The sequence below is a fragment of the Sabethes cyaneus genome, chromosome 2, assembly GCF_943734655.1.
Source record: "Sabethes cyaneus chromosome 2, idSabCyanKW18_F2, whole genome shotgun sequence".
Taxonomy (NCBI): domain Eukaryota; kingdom Metazoa; phylum Arthropoda; class Insecta; order Diptera; family Culicidae; genus Sabethes; species Sabethes cyaneus.
The window spans coordinates 122705017-122722354 of record NC_071354.1 but is presented as its reverse complement, the minus strand read 5'-3'; the positions used below and the strand labels follow the sequence as shown (position 1 = coordinate 122722354).

Below are 17338 nucleotides of genomic sequence, written 5' to 3'. Positions count from 1 at the left end.
GAGTCATCATCATATCTACACGTCGTGGCATCCTACGACACACAGAAGCAGCCGAACATCATATTGGAGGCAGAGCCATAGTAATGGCTTGGTAAGAAAAAAAAAAAAACTTTTATTATACGCAAACTGAATCAAAAATAATAACGAATATATTTTTACAAATTCATACATTATACATCGTAACACATCGTTTACGATCACACAAGTAACAAAAATTACTATTATCACTAAAAGAAAATTTTTCTTGCTCTACAACGAGTAAGCATTTTAAATTAAATTAACCATATCCTACCAGCCTACTAGAATGTTCATTCCGTATTGATGGATAGATTGAAAATCATAGAAAATTTGATCAAAAGAGAATATTTCAATTTAGAAAAAAGTAAGACTCGATCAAGAACTTTACACGGAATTGAAACAAAAAGAACATTGCTAGAGGAATATTTTTTAGAATACAGAACTATACTAAAAACATTCGAATTCAGATTATCAACTGATAATTGGAATAAGATAGTAGACAATTATGTCAATTTAAAAACAATATACGAAAAGTGTATTAAAATTCTAAATAACACAAAAATTACCCAGAAAGATTACGATAGTGATCCGGGAACAAGTTCTTCAAAACCTAGATTTTTACAAGTAAATCCAAATCACGAAGACTCATTACTAAGAGCAAAAAGTGATTCTAACATCCAAAAAGACGCAACTGTTAATTTAAAAGAAAACATAATTCCAAGCAAAATGGCATTATCCATAAAAACCGCTTCAGAATTATCGGGATTAATTCCGGCATACAATGGCCAACCCGAAACTCTCAATGCATTTATAGATGCATTAAATTTAGTAAAATCTTTAATACCAGCAGAGAATAAAGAATCTGCATTGCAACTAATTATGACAAAATTGAGTGGAAAAGCTAGAAATCTGTTTGCTGGTCCACCACAAGAATTCGACGAAATTATCGAAAAACTCAAAACACACTGCACAGACAAAAGCACTTCAGATTTGGCCTCAGCCAATCTGAAAAACTTAAAAATAAAGACTAACGAAGACTTCAAACAAGTTGAAGCTTTAACAGAAAAATTGCAGCAAACATACGTTAGAGAAGGCATTCCTAGCGAAGTTGCAACAAATATGTCCAAAAAAGCAGCCATTCAAGTACTAATGGAAAATGCAAAAATTAATGACACTAAATTGATGCTCAGAATCGGAAAATTCGATTCTGTTCAAGAAGCCATCAACCTCATGATGGAAAGTGACAACAAGAAAACAGAAAATAACGCTTCATCTGTATTACAAATGAACAGGCGTTATAACAATTCAGGTAGTAGAGGAAATTACCACCAACAATCGCACTACAGAGGAAACAATCAAAGAAATTTCGGAGGTACAGAACCACGAAGATTTCAAAACACTCACAATAACTACAATCCTCAAATGCGTGGACATGGAAGTTACCGAGGTAATGCACGAGGCAACACTCGAGGATGTTATCAAAATGGAGGACGCGGATATAATCAAAGATTCGCTCATCCACAAAACAACAACAATCAACGATACGCAAGAACATATCTAACCAATCAAGAGCTAATGCAAAATGAAATGGTACAACCAACCAATATGATAACATACCACGAACATACAGAGCAACCCAATGCTCAACAAATAATAAACCCAAATCAACAACTAGTAAATCCCAATCAATTTTTTGTCAATCAGTAACAACTGCTCAGAGACGTCGACAACCTGGACAATTGTTACTGACAAACAAACCTATCCTTACAGTAAATTTATCTACATCAAATTTTATTCGAGTCAAAGTGCACATGACTCAAAATAAAAGTTGTAACCTAATTATTGATACAGGAGCCGATATTTCGCTATTTAAAGCTCAGAATATACGCCCTGATCAACTTGTAAATACTAGTAATAAGATAAAATTAACTGGTATAACCGACAATACAGTAGAAACTTTAGGAATAGTAAATACAACACTATGCTTTAATGATAGCATAAGATTGAATCATAAATTTCATTTAGTAACACCTAATTTACCGATAGTTGCAGACGGAATTTTAGGCCGTGACTTTTTAACCTCATATAAATGTCTAATAGATTACGAATCTTGGTTATTAAATTTCAATGTAGGAAATATCCAAATAACCATACCCATAGAAGACAACTTGCAAGAAGGCTTTATGTTACCAGGCCGAAGCGAGGTTGTCAGAAGGATACCATACTTAAACATATCAGAAGATATGGTAGTCCATTCGGAAGAAATCCATCCAGGAATCTTCTGCGGAAACACAATAGTTTCTCCACAAAAACCCTATGTAAAATTTGTAAATACTACTAATGAACCAACATTTATAGCATATACCAAATTTAAACCAACCTTAAGTCATTTAAACGACTACATTATACCACAAAAATCTAGAACAAATGATAATAATAGATTTAAACAAATATTAAAAGATATTAATATAGAACAAATACCATTATATGCCAGAGAACAATTCAATAACTTGATAAAACAATATCAAGACATATTTTGTCTCGAAGAGGAAGAAGTTAGTCAAAACAACTTCTACACCCAAAACATTGTCACAACTGACAACATCCCTGTATACATACCTAATTACAAAACTATTCATTCCCAAAATGACGAAATAAATCGTCAGGTGAATAAAATGTTAGAAAGTAGAATTATAGAACCCTCAGTATCGTCGTACAATTCACCAATACTACTCGTACCCAAGAAATCAATAGATAACACCAAAAAATGGCGTTTAGTTGTAGACTTTAGACAACTAAACAAGAAGATACTTGCTGACCGCTTTCCGTTACCTAGGATAGATGACATTTTAGATCAACTAGGTAGAGCTAAATATTTCACAACTTTAGATTTGATGTCAGGATTTCATCAAATTCCTCTTGATGCAGAATCCAGAAAATTTACAGCATTCTCAACAAAAAACGGTCATTATCAATTCACAAGACTACCGTTTGGTTTAAATATCAGCCCAAACAGTTTTCAGAGAATGATGACTATAGCAATGGCAGGTTTAACCCCAGAATTAGCTTTCATATACATTGACGACATCGTAGTAATAGGATGTTCAGTTAATCACCATATTTCAAATTTAAAACAAGTGTTTGAACGATTAAGATTTTACAATTTAAAACTCAACGCCCAAAAATGCAAATTTTTCAGTACAGAAGTGACTTATCTTGGTCATAAAATTACGGATCAAGGTATGGCACCTGATGATTCAAAATTTAAAGCAATTAAAAATTATCCAATACCTAGAAACGCTGACGAAGTTAGACGATTTGTAGCCTTTTGTAACTATTACAGAAAATTCGTACCAAATTTTGCTATAATAGCACACCCGCTTAATCAACTTCTTAAGAAAAACACAAATTTTATCTGGAACGCAAACTGTCAAAAAGCCTTTGATAATTTAAGAAATTCATTAATTTCACCAAAAATACTTCAATATCCTAATTTCGAAAAAGATTTCATACTTACCACAGACGCTTCAGACATTGGATGCGGAGCTGTTCTATCGCAAGAATCAGAAAATGGAAATTTACCAATAGCCTTTGCAAGCAAAACATTCACCCCAGGCGAAAAAAATAAGCCTGTAATTTTGAAAGAATTAACGGCTATTCATTGGGCCATTAATTACTTTAAACCATACTTATATGGAAGAAAATTTTTAGTACGAACAGACAGCCGTTCACTTCGCAGCAGTAGCAATAAGCCGAAGAAGAGTAGAATAAAGTTTTGTTAGCATAGCAGCCGGTGTTTGTTTGGTCCATTGTCCACTTCCCCACTGGATTTTCCCACTGAAAGGAGAGCGAGCAAAGTCAACCCCCAGCCCTTATAAGCGCTATATGAAGAGTTAATTTTCTCACCGAGACTTTTGCTTTTGCTTTCGCTGCCGCTACCATACATTCCACTGCCAGAAGATCGTTCAGAGGCGCACAATTACCATCAATGGATCCGAACGAGCGATAGCGAGTAAGGACAGGATATGACCAACAATTAAGTACACCGAAGGCAGCGAATGTTTTGACATACAGTGGATATTTCCGTACTGCAAGAGTTAAATTCTATGACTGAAGATGAAGGAAGTTCAAGTTGTTACGTGGGTTTTGAGCCGTAAATCTCGCATGTGCATAGTATTTTTCGATATAAATTAAATTATGGTTGTATATGAGCACCATTGGCATTATATTAAACTTGTTAAAAAGGTATTTTTTATATCTTAATTTTCGTAGTTACTGGCTTTACAAGAAAATTTTCGAATATCCAGGCTAGTCTCATATGACTGATGCTTAGCTACTTACATTATCCATCTAGCTCCGCCCATCTACTAACAACAATTCCTTTCCCGAAATACTTGTGAAGATGCAGAGGATTCCCTGGTCTTTAGTAGCAACAAGTATTGGACTAACATTCCTTTCCATCCCACCAGGACCCGCATTCGGACGTGGCCGGCGTCGGTATTGATCAGCATGCAGGGACCTGATAAGGTTGCACAATGAAAAATAGCGTGCTGTCCCAAGTATGCTTTTTCCAGCCATCATTTTGCAATTTTCATCGGTCCTGGACAATAACGGAGTAGCAGCACACGGGCAGTATCCTTTGCTTATGCTTATGCTAATAATGACGAATTTTGTTTCAGTTTTTCATGAAATATAATGTCATTACCTTTAATTGATCTTAATACATCGTTTCGAGTGAAAGTATGTGTTGCATCTGAGAATAAATGTAACGAATTTTATCGCTGCGTCCTCTATGGACGAAGTGGATTAATACGATTTGTCTTGCTTTGCCTTTGTTAACGATAAGTAAACGAAAACAATATAGTGTCTATTGCTGTGCTATTTGATGAGCAGCAACAGTATGGTATCAGGTATCAGGTATCAGTATCTTTGGCTCGAGCAGCACGTTCCTCACAATCACGTGGAAGATTTGAGCCTTGCCCATCTTGCCCGTGTCATCATTTACCTGATGAGGACGGGAAGGAAAACAGAAGGAATAGGAAGGGGTGGATGAAGGATTTGGACAAACACAAACAAACACATACCGAGAGATTTTTGTACCCCCGAGTGGATTGTACACCCCCTCGGGGGTATACTCATGATAAGGACTGTATCGGAGTAATTAGCAACTTTTAAAATGATTTTACCTAAAAATGCGTGAAGCAATTTTTATGTGCTGCAAGCAAAAGTTTGTTTAAATATCTAGAAAAAGTTATGCAATCGATTTGTTTCGATTATTTTTTTACTTTTCGCTATACCTCGGATTGATCTTGAAATCAGAAAAAAAATTCTGCACCCTTGGTTCACTGAAAACGGTGTTTTTTATCAACCAAATCGGTAAGCGGTTTAAGCACAAGCGAAAAATATCATCGATAAATAAAGAAGAGTTATCCTTGAAGGATCTGCCTTGGTCCGGAAGAAAACCTGGTTCCAGTTAGCCCCCGGTAGATTCTGAAGTAACAAGTCATATCAAACGACACTGATTGGTAACAACGTCTTATTTGGCTAAAATACTTAAAATAAGCATTGCAATAATTCAGTGAATCAGCGTCTGGAACTCCGCAAAGCCATACAAGAAGCATGAGGATTCTAACAAATCCGGAGAGCAACAATCTCGAGGCTAAATAAGGGCACGGTAACTATAAACGAATAATAATAGACAACGGCAACAAGTGCATCTATATGGACGACGAAACTTACGTCAAACAGGATTCAAAAGCGCTTCCAGGGCCGAAATTCTTCACGAAATCGGCGGACGAGGTGGTGGACCATACCGACTGTACGATTGCGCTGGGAAAGTTTGGACAGAAAGTTTTAGTATGGCATGCTTTTTGTACTTATGGTCTGCGATGCGTATTTTCTTCACAAAATGTGCAATAAATGCTCAAACTTACAAAGATGAATAATTGTAAAAATATTGTGGCCCCTCTACAAACAGTATCAGTCTCCCCTCTCTCTTTTGGCCGAATTTGGCATCTGTACATAGCGCTAAGCCTGTACTACAGTGCCTTTCAGACAATCATATCCAATTCGTCGAGAAAAACATCAATCCACCAAATTGTCCAGAGCTCTGACCAATTGAACGTTACTGGTCGATTGTCAAGAGGATCTTCAGGAGGAAAGAAACAGTTTACCAAAGCATGGAGTAATGCAAGAAAAATTTAACAGCAGCATCCAGGAAATGTACAAAAGCTAGTGTGCAGTATTTGCTGGGAGGAGTTTTATCAAACGTGCGCTCATTCTTTAGGACCTAATATTTTGACTAATGTAAGACATGTTATTGTTTCAAATCGTACTGATCTTCAATAAACCGAAAATAAAAATTGAAATAATAATCGTATTTCATTTTTATTCACGAATATATGTTGCTAAAGACTTTTCGATACAGTCCTTAAGAGCCTATAGTTTAATACCGCTTTCGGTAAGAAACATCAAAATGTCTCGTAATTTTAGTTTTCTAAAATCCGATTCATTTAAGACGTAGGATTCAAAGAGTTTTTCTTTTAAATTCGAAGGTGTGTCCGTATCGATAACACTTCACCAGATTTAAAGCATAATTTAGGCTTTATATTAAATATTGACCTCATTTCTAAACACAGTTACGCTTGACGAAAAAAATTAAGTTTCATAGAAAATGAATCCTTACGTCCTTACGCAATCAAAACAGTTCTATGGCCACAGGAGGCCCCACGGGAACTTGTTGCAGAATGACCATTCCGAGGATAAAGCATTATATTGTTTCAGAACTATGAAAAATGACCTTTCGTAGTAATTTGAGGATTTTTGATACCCGTATTACTACGATTATATTAAAAAGTGCTTTTATTTCGGAACACATCCTTGGAATACCGGATTTCCGGGAACCAGACGACCTCTTCCGGCTCTGTTGTAACCACACTGGAAGTGGATAAGTTCCTGAATCGTTGGGTGGCAAAAAAGTCCAAATCGGTCATAAATTGCCAAAGTTACAAGCGTTTCAATTTGTGGGTACCCGGGTACCCTTGTCGGGCACTAAAGGATAAAAAATTTCTATGCCACCCCTTTCCATCCCCTTAAGTGCTACATGAAAACTTATTTTATAAAAAGTTGTAATTCAACTAGTTCTTAGATGTCACAGAGTTTCAGAATACTGGATCGAAGAAAAGTTTAGAATTTCGTTCTTCGAAATCTGAAAAGGTACAAGGGTACCCTGTCGAACACATAACGGTTAAAAATGTATGTAAATGTGGATGTAAAATCCGTTAGCTAAAAAAATTGTCTGAAGGTTTTTGAAGTGTCTTAGTAGAATACGAAACCTGAAATTAAATAAAAAGAAAACTTATCCAATTTAATTCTATTATGTATATTTATTCTACATAAAAATAATATACAAAAATAAAATATACATACTGCCGGTACTCGCATATCAGTCTCATAACGAAAATCATTATGTTGAGAAAAAGACGATTAAAAAATTACAATTGATTGTTGTTTATTTCGTGTTACGCGTAATTATACTTACCACATTTGTACAAAGTACCGTGCAAGCACAATATTCAAAACAGTGCCTAATTCTGAACAGTTATTCCTGCGGAATTGTGAGTTCCGGAATTCTGGGACCGTATTATGTTTAATGGCCAAGTAGAATGATGGATCAAAACTATAAAAAAACCCGATTTAATCCACCTAGTGGTGAAAGGTACCTTTGTTATACGGTCTTACTTGCTATTTGAGTTAGAAATCGACCCGTCTTCGGAACATAATTTATCTATTGGTTATCGTTGCGTAGTGCGTTGGTTTACATTAAATTTTTGAAAATTCAATAAGTTTACAAAATTTGAACAAAATAGGAACACTTAAATTTTGATAGATCCTTTTTTCACGAAATTGCTGAGTAAGGATAAGTAAGTTGTTATTAACCTGAGCAAGTGCAAATAAAAGTAAGTAGTAAGAGGAAATCTTATTCTTTAGCATATACATTGTCTAGTAAAGGTCTAGTTTATAGGTTTTTGAGCTATGCACAGTTTCCTGTAATGCCATTCTATTTGAATCATACACATCAATAGAGTTTTCTTGAATAATTTTCGTCAATTTTTATTAACCTTCGGTTACTCACGCTGTTGTATTTTGTACAACACGTGTAGGTTTTTCAACGCCATATTGTTATAAAATTACAAAACATTGTTTAACTAACGTATATTCTTCAACAAACTTATTGTGCGCAAAATGTCATAATTATTTAATGCATTATTAATTTAAATTGTTGGGAAAATGTATGCAGCAAAACTATCAGCAAATGTAAAATATTTAAAATGTATCCGTTTGCTAGTAGTCGAGTAATTCGGAGTCAAAATTAGGGTATTCTTTATAATCAAGGTTCTACAGTTCCTAAACAAGCAAACATACAGGTATACTATTTTCAGCAAAGTTGTGTCAGGGTGTCGATTACCTGGAAAATCAGGGAAAACCTGGAAATGTCAGGGAAATTCGTTTCAATCTGGAAAAGTCAGGGAATGTCAGGGAATTTCATTTGAAGTCAGGGATTTTTGGCATGGGAAGAAAATATACCGGAAAAGTTATGGCATCGCCTTCAAGTATCCGGCACCTTTTTATTTAAGGTCATTGCGTGTGCCCAAATCAAATAGAATATGACATGTTATTTTTACTTGCATTCTGCTATTCTGCTGTGTACAAATCAACGGTTGGATCGATTTGATCGGTTTTGGGTTTAAAGCGAAGTGCTAACAATCTAATTGATTATTATTAATATTTTTTGGATTCCTCGATATTAATGGAATATTTAGATCAAAAGTTGTGTATAGAAATTTGCTTCTTTTGTACAGATGTACATAAAAAGTTCATACCAGATTGGTGGATGTTGACACGCAAACCGCATACTTTGATGGAAGAATCCTTCTTCTGTTTTCACTGCGGTCAATTCAGCAAGATTGTTAAAACACTCTTCGATGCTTGGAGAACAAATATTCATTTATATTTAGAAAAAAACAGCATTTAAAACAAGCAAATTTTGCCTCTAGATAATTCCAAACTTCCGGACCGAGATCGGACAGTAATTGGAACGAGGACTAATCAAACTGTACCAAGATCAGTCTGTAAAAATTAGCTACGATATTCAACCTGAACGAGTCAGAACCCGGAATTTAATTTTTATTCTCATGTCGAACACTAGTGAAAACCCACGCTTTAAGCATATTCGAATGAAAGACCATCTCAGCCTCAACATTCTGACAACAAATCAGTCATATCTTTGAAACTAGACTGCGAGCAGAGAGTCGATAGAGTCGCAAACCCGAAATTTTCCTGAATATCAAAAGTTGGCTGCAAGTACCTAGGTCGAATAAAAGCAAATAATGCAACGATGCTGCGTTGCTCGATTCATCGTTATGTCATTTGTCATCCAAAGTTTTTAAATTCCTGACGAACAATTATTTCCGTAAATTTTCCCAACAAATCGAAATAGCTGCTCAGACAAATCGGGCTTGGGGTCAGAAAGTTTCTTCTAATCAAATTCTTCAACAACAACTTCTATATTTATTGTTTTGCATAGTTAAATGTTTGAAACGGATTTACCTATTCATTACATGTGATCAAATAGACAAAACGGCTTATCCCACCACCTTTTGGCAATTGGATAAACCAGCAGACTACTTTCATTTTTCCGAAAAGACATCTTGCAATTTTTATTTAGCTCAATTCTTTAATTTCGATGTGCGTTAATTAAGTTCGAATTAGTTTTAATTTTGCACATAGAAATTTCGCATTTAAAGATGAAAAGGAAAAACGAACTTATTAGAAAATAACAATTTAAGAGTAAACAACCAATTAAGCCAAATGAACACTTTAAAAAGGGAAATTAACGAGATATTTTGCGTCTGAATTTTTTTGAAATATACCTGGAAAAACCTGGAAAAGTCAGGGAATTTTATTTTCACTGAATAATCGACACCCTGTGTGTATTTTTACTATTTGTACAATTTTGTAGTACATAAAAAAGTCTTACAATAATTACAAAAGGAGCAAAAATAGAAAAACTGGTTTTACAAATTCATGTGCAATAAATAAGATTTTTCTATCTTTGCTGCAGAGATAGAAGGTTACTGTCTTTAGCAAAATTTCTTGTAATAACATGCTCTATAACTTTGCAGAACTCGTCAATGTGTTATATTCACACTGCAGAAAAATATTTTTTTATTTCACTTTTAGGGGGATTAATCAAAATTTAAATTCCACCAGACGATAAAGCTTTCAATTTCAAGAAACTCTTCCTTTCTTCTTCTCGATAAACCTAAACCAAATTTTCTCAGTCAAAACTAGTGCACACTTTTTCTTTGGTTTGGGGCTATTTTGCGCGCGAGTAACTGTGTTACAAAAGTTGGCGCGAGTGTTCGAGGGTTAATATCTTTTGACCGGTAAAACCAATTTTTATGAAATTTTGCATATATATTCGTAGTGTCAAAACCTCTCGTTTGATATTAAAATAATTGAAATTAGGTGAATTATCTTGGTTAAAATCATTATAAATTATTATTAATATTGGTGTGGTGTATACGGTTGGTCATAACTTTCAAATTAAACGTCCAATCAAAAAATCATTTAATAGCGATCTATTAGGATATATTATCTTTCAAATCTTTCTCTAAGAAACAGGCGATAATTATTACCTTGTCAAAACAGGTTTTTTAAGCATAACTTTTAAACTACTTGTTTATTTTCAATTAAAAATTCCTGAACAATTTAGTTTTAATAAGGGCTTTCATTTGATACTAAGATCGTTGAAATCGGTCATATAGTTCCGGAGAAACCCGTGTCACGTATTTTTCACATTTTTGCTTATAACTTTTAAACGAAAAGTCGTGTCACGAAACAACTCAATAGTGATCTACTAGACAATAATACCTTTCAAACAAAAGTAATAACGAACGATTTGGTTCAGCCATCTCTGAGAAACAGGCGATAGAAAAAATCATTACATACATACACACACACACACACAGACACACACACACACACACACACACACACACACACACACACACACACACACACACACACACACACACACACACACACACACACACACACACACACACACACACACACACACACACACACACACACACACACACACACACACACACACACACACACACACACACACACACACACACACACACACACACACACACACACACACACACACACACACACACACACACACACACACACACACACACACACACACACACACACACACACACACACACACACACACACACACACACACACACACACACACACACACACACACACACACACACACACACACACACACACACACACACACACACACACACACACACACACACACACACACACACACACACACACACACACACACACACACACACACACACACACACACACACACACACACACACACACACACACACACACACACACACACACACACACACACACACACACACACACACACACACACACACACACACACACACACACACACACACACACACACACACACACACACACACACACACACACACACACACACACACACACACACACACACACACACACACACACACACACACACACACACACACACACACACACACACACACACACACACACACACACACACACACACACACACACACACACACACACACACACACACACACACACACACACACACACACAGACATTGCTCGAATCGTCGAACCCTATCGATTGGTATATGTGACTCGGATCAATTTCGTGTTATAGTATAACAAAGGTAAAACATGCATCAAATGTCACCGGTTTCGTAAAAACTGGTTTATAATTGTCAAAATTATGACAATATCAATACCCTAGTCAATAATAGAATTTTGTCAATATTTAAGAAAAATTTGCAACTGTTCAGAATTAGGCACTGTTTTGAGTATGGTGCTTGCACGGTATTTGCTTTCTGTCATGATCATTGCGACTCAAATTAAAAGTTTGTCTTAATATTTTGTTGCAGAAAACAACGATTGAAGCAGGTGGGACTCATATGTGGGTACTTTTAACATAAATTTGAAATGTACTCGCATTGCAGTCCCATGACAAGGGTATTGCTATTGTCATAATTTTGACAATTATGAACCAGTTTTTACGAAACCGGTGACATTTGATTCGTGTTTTTTTTTCTAGTTTTGATCTATCATACTACTTGGCCATTAAACAAAATACGGTCCCAGAATTCCGGAACTCACAATTCCGCAGGAATATCTGGTATGCATAGAACTAGTTGTATTGCAATTCGCAAAAAATATCTCTCATTTGAGTATTAACGCTTTTGAAATCTATAGAGAGGACTTCTTTCGTATAAAGAAGAAATGAAGTGGTTTGGCCACTCTGGAGTAGAATTCTGTGGGAACAAGGATGAGCATTCAAGCTTTAATATAATATCTCGCAAAATGGAAATCAAAGTTCTTGGAATAGGTTCAATGGGCCATCTTTTGACGTTTCAAAATAATTTGAATTGTCATTTAGGAACTGGTTTTTTACAGGGTCAGAGGTGGTAATTTAGAATACAAGATAAAGCCTAATAATTAGAATATTCGTTATATCGCAGAAACCAGTTCCGAAATAATCAGTCGGAACTAAACTGCTCATAAGTAATGCAATGCCTAGGTGCTATATTCGAGACATCAAGATCGTCATCGGGGATATGAACGCCCAGGTCGGTAGGGAAGAAATGTATAGACCGGTGATAGGACCCCATAGCCTGCACACCGACACAAACGATAACGGCCAACGATGTATAAACTTCGCAGCTTCCCGAGGCCTGGTGATCCGAAGCACCTTTTTCCCGCGCAAGGATATCCACAAAGCCACCTGGAGATCACCTGACCAACGTACAATGAACCAAATTGACCACGTTCTCATAGAGGGCTGGTCAGAGGACAGAGATCGTGAAGAATTGGAGCAACTATTCCGAGCTAATGACACGCGCAAGTTTTATGAGAAGGTGAACCAAACTCGGAAGGGCTACACACCGAAACCTGACATGTGTAGGGACGAGGGAGGGAATCTAATTACAAACGAGCGCGAGGTGGTCGACAGGTGGAAGCAGTTCTTCGATGAACACCTCAATTGCGAAGTCGCAGAAGGAGGCGGAACGGAAATTAACCTAGGAGCGCCCATGGAAGATAGTGATGTCCTAGCACCTGATCTCCAAGAAGTCAAACGAGAAATCAGGTTGCTGAAGACCAATAAAGCCGCTGGGAAGGACCGCCTACCGGCAGAGCTTTATAAACATGGCGGAGAAACGCTAGCAAAGGCTCTACACTGGGTTATTTCGAGGATTTGGGAGGAGGAAAAGCTACCGGAGGAATGGACGGAAGGAGTGGTTTGTCCCATCTACAAAAAGGGTGATCGGCTAGACTGCTGCAACTATCGTGGTATTACGCTGGTAAATGCCGCCTACAAGGTACTCTCCCAGATCCTGTTACGCCGGCTGTCACCGATAGCACAAGGTTTCGTAGGGAATTATCAGGCGGGTTTCATGGGGGCTCGCGCAACTACGGACCAAATTTTTACTATCCGACAGATCTTGCAGAAATGTCGGGAGTACAACGTGCCCACGCATCACATCTTTATTGATTTCAAAGCAGCATACGATACAGTCGATCGAGACAAGCTATGGCAGATAATGCACGAATACGGTTTTCCAGACAAACTGACGCGACTGATCAGAGCTACATTGGATCGAGTGATGTGTTTCGTACGCATCTCTGGGACACTCTCGAGTCCCTTCGAGACGCGACGAGGGTTGAGACAAGGTGATGGTCTATCCTGCATGCTGTTCAACATCGCTCTTGAGGGGGTGATCCGACGAGCGAGCATCGAAACGAGAGGCACGATTTTTACCAAGAGTAGCCAACTTCTAGGCTTTGCAGATGACTTCGATATCATTGCCAGGAACTTTGCGACGGCGGAGGCAATCTACGCCAGACTGAAAGCGGAGTCTAGGAGAATTGGGCTAAAAATAAATGCGTCGAAGACCAAATACATGAAAGGAAGAGGCTCAAAGGAGACAAATGTGTGCCTCCCACGGACGGTAACCGTTGACGGCGACGAACTAGAAGTGGTAGAAGAGTTCGTGTATTTGGGATCGCTGGTGACCGCGGACAACAACACTAGTAAGGAGATCCAGCGGCGCATCCAAGCGGGAAATCGGGTCTACTTTGCCCTTCGTAAAACGCTACGATCAGGAAGCATACGCCGCCGCACGAAGCTAACAATGTACAAAACCATTATTAGACCGGTAGTTCTTTATGGACATGAAGCCGTGACGCTGCTTACGGAGGATATACGCGCCCTTGCCGTGTTTGAGCGGAAAGTGCTGCGGACGATATTTGGCGGAGTACAAACTGAAAGCGGAGAGTGGCGGAGGCGTATGAATCACGAGCTACAGGCACTGCTTGGGGAGACTCCCATCGTACATCTAGCGAAAGTTAGCAGGCTACGGTGGGCCGGACACGTCGTAAGGATGCCGGACGTCAGTGCGACGAAAATAGTCCTCTTCAACAACCCCACCGGCACCAGGAACAGGGGGGCCCAACGTGCACGATGGCTCGACCAGGTCGAAAGCGATTTGCGACTTCTGAGACAACTAGGAAATTGGCGACGAGTGGCCCAAGACCGAGTTGAATGGAGACGAGTGCTTGAAACAGCACGAGCCACCCCGGCTCTATGCTGCTGAAGAAGAAGAAGAAGGTGCTACATTCCGTTTTCGAAACTTGACCTTCTGTTCGACAGACTTCGAATAATTGTTAATTGCGGGGCTAGTGCTACGATCTTATTAACTCTAAAAGCCACTCCCAGCTAAGATTCTAACATATGACGACTGGCTTATTTGAACCTCGGTACCATCCGGGAGGTCTGCCCAAAACTGCTATTATCGGTTCGAAATGACAAAAACGATTCACTAAATAAATTCACTAAACAAGAAAAGATTAGAAAAAGAAATGTCAATGTTATTGATTAGTTCTACTACCTCATTAGATTCACTAAACCAATTTTAATATGGTCTAAGGTTCAGCACGGGTCATCCATTGACCTACGAGTGCCGATTCCGAAATGGTAAATTCGATTTAGAATGACTGATCTTCTTTGACATATGAAAAACGGCCAACATTTCCAACTTTTGGTAACCACATGGCTAATATCTTTTCTACACGAGCGGTTCCTCGCCTTATACCAGTCACTATTCCGTAATTCTCAATTACCGTGAACTCTTGTCGTTTTGTGGCCAAGTATTTTAGAAAATCAGAGCTGGCTAAAAATACGCGTCAAATGCCACCGGTGGCGTTCAAATTGGATATAAATTGGCGGAGTTATGGTAATATCAAATTATGGGACTGTTATGCAGGTACTTTTAATATGGGACCACATGACTTTGGTTTTTTCATACTTTGTAGAAATGAACAGGTTAATTTCAATATGTTTTTAAAAAGTATACTAAATATAAAGATTAATTATTCACTTAACTCAAAAACAATGAAAATCGATATGGGACCCATATGCGAGTATTGGCCGCATAGTAGAATTGGATAAGTTTAAATTGGATAAGTTTTCTTTTTACTTAATTTTAGGTGAAAAAAATTTGTTATTTAGACATTATTGTTATAACACGCTGTTAAAGTTTTACTCTAACCGTGTGGGCATATTAGCGTTGATAGGAGGAAATGCTTATCAACTTAGGGACTGTATTGATTCGTTATATTATGCCCGATTTTTATTTTTAGGTATAATAAAATTCAAGTTTGTCACAAGGTTTTCGAGCCACCATAAATCTGGCATGTGCATTTTTTGATATAAATTAACAAATTATGGTTGGTTTGTATCATTACCATTACATTAAATTTATAAAAAGGTGTATTTTTGTTAATCTGTTACTGGTAATCTCATACAACCGATGCTTACATACACTCAAGTCTCGTTTTACACGTTTCATTTTTCGAACTAACGTGGTTTTTCAGCGATTTTTAAATTTAACTGGTTTCTTCGACGACTTTGAATTAACGCGGCTTCCTTGCGTCGATCTTTGAATTGACACGGTCTATTCTATGACGATTTCTGAACTACCGCGTTTTTTTAAACATAAATACGGCGGTTTTTTGACGTAGGACTACGTCTTTGTTTACTATACTGGGACTGGGTAGCACTTTGTGAAAACGAAAATAGAAGTGCAACGTTTGAATGAAAGATTTCAAATGCTAATAACTACTGAACTACTGAATGAAATTAAACAATTTATATGTTGCTGGATAGATAAAATGTCCAGCATTTTTATGGGGGAGTAATAGAGCAATTTTAAGGATGGCGTAAGAGGGGGGGTTCTCATACAAATGAAACACAAGTTTTCTCAAAACTCGAGAACTAATCAAGCAAATGGAACCACATTTGGCTTGTGGGGGTTTCAGAAGGTAGGATTTTTTCTATGGTGTACTGAGACCCCTTCTCCTTCTAAGAGGAGGAGGGGGGCTCCCACACAAATAAAATACAAATTTCTTCATAACTTTAGAACTAATCAAGCAAATGAAACCAAATTTGGCATGTGGAGGTTTTGGAAGGCAAGAATTTTTTCTATGATGAATTATGACCCCTCCCCTGTTTAGGAGGGGGGCTTCCATACAAATTTCCTCATAACTCGAGAACTAATCAAGCAAATGGAACGAAATTTGGCATGTGGTGGTTTTTGGAGACATGAATTTATTTTACGATGGTTTGAGACCCCTCACCCCTGTGGTAGGAGGATAAGGACTCATACAAATAAAACAGAAATTTTTGCGTAAGTGCCATATTTTTTGCTATGTAACAAGCGGTAAGAAAGTAAATTAGTAAAACCTTCTCGGAGCAAAAGACAGTGAATCGACGCCGCTAACTTACGTGCCTGTTGCCATTCATGTCAAAAGAGAAGGACATTCGAATGGCACATCATATTTGCGATGAACGTGCTTTGGCTTTAATGTTATTTGTAACCAATGGCGCTTTCAAAGGCCACAAGGGGGTTAAAGTAAGATTATTGAAACATGTCAAGCATAATCATATTTAATACAATAATCTGTGGGCTGGTCATTCATTACTATTTCAACCTTTATGATGCACACAAGTGATTTTTAAGAGAAATCTCTATATCTCAATTGTTGTAGGCTTTGTACTTAGGAACCCCCTTCCACGTATTTTCAAAGCCACCATTGCATTCAATGAAGAATTGAATCTGAATTTT

The 17338-nt window shown here is 37.5% G+C and overlaps 1 protein-coding gene across 1 annotated transcript in view; it reads left to right on the top strand.

Annotated features, from left to right (window-relative positions):
• LOC128736918 (apoptosis-stimulating of p53 protein 2) overlaps positions 1–17338 on the top strand; it is a 290684-nt gene that overhangs the window by 59237 nt on the left and 214109 nt on the right. The gene's annotated exons all lie outside the window — the stretch shown is intronic.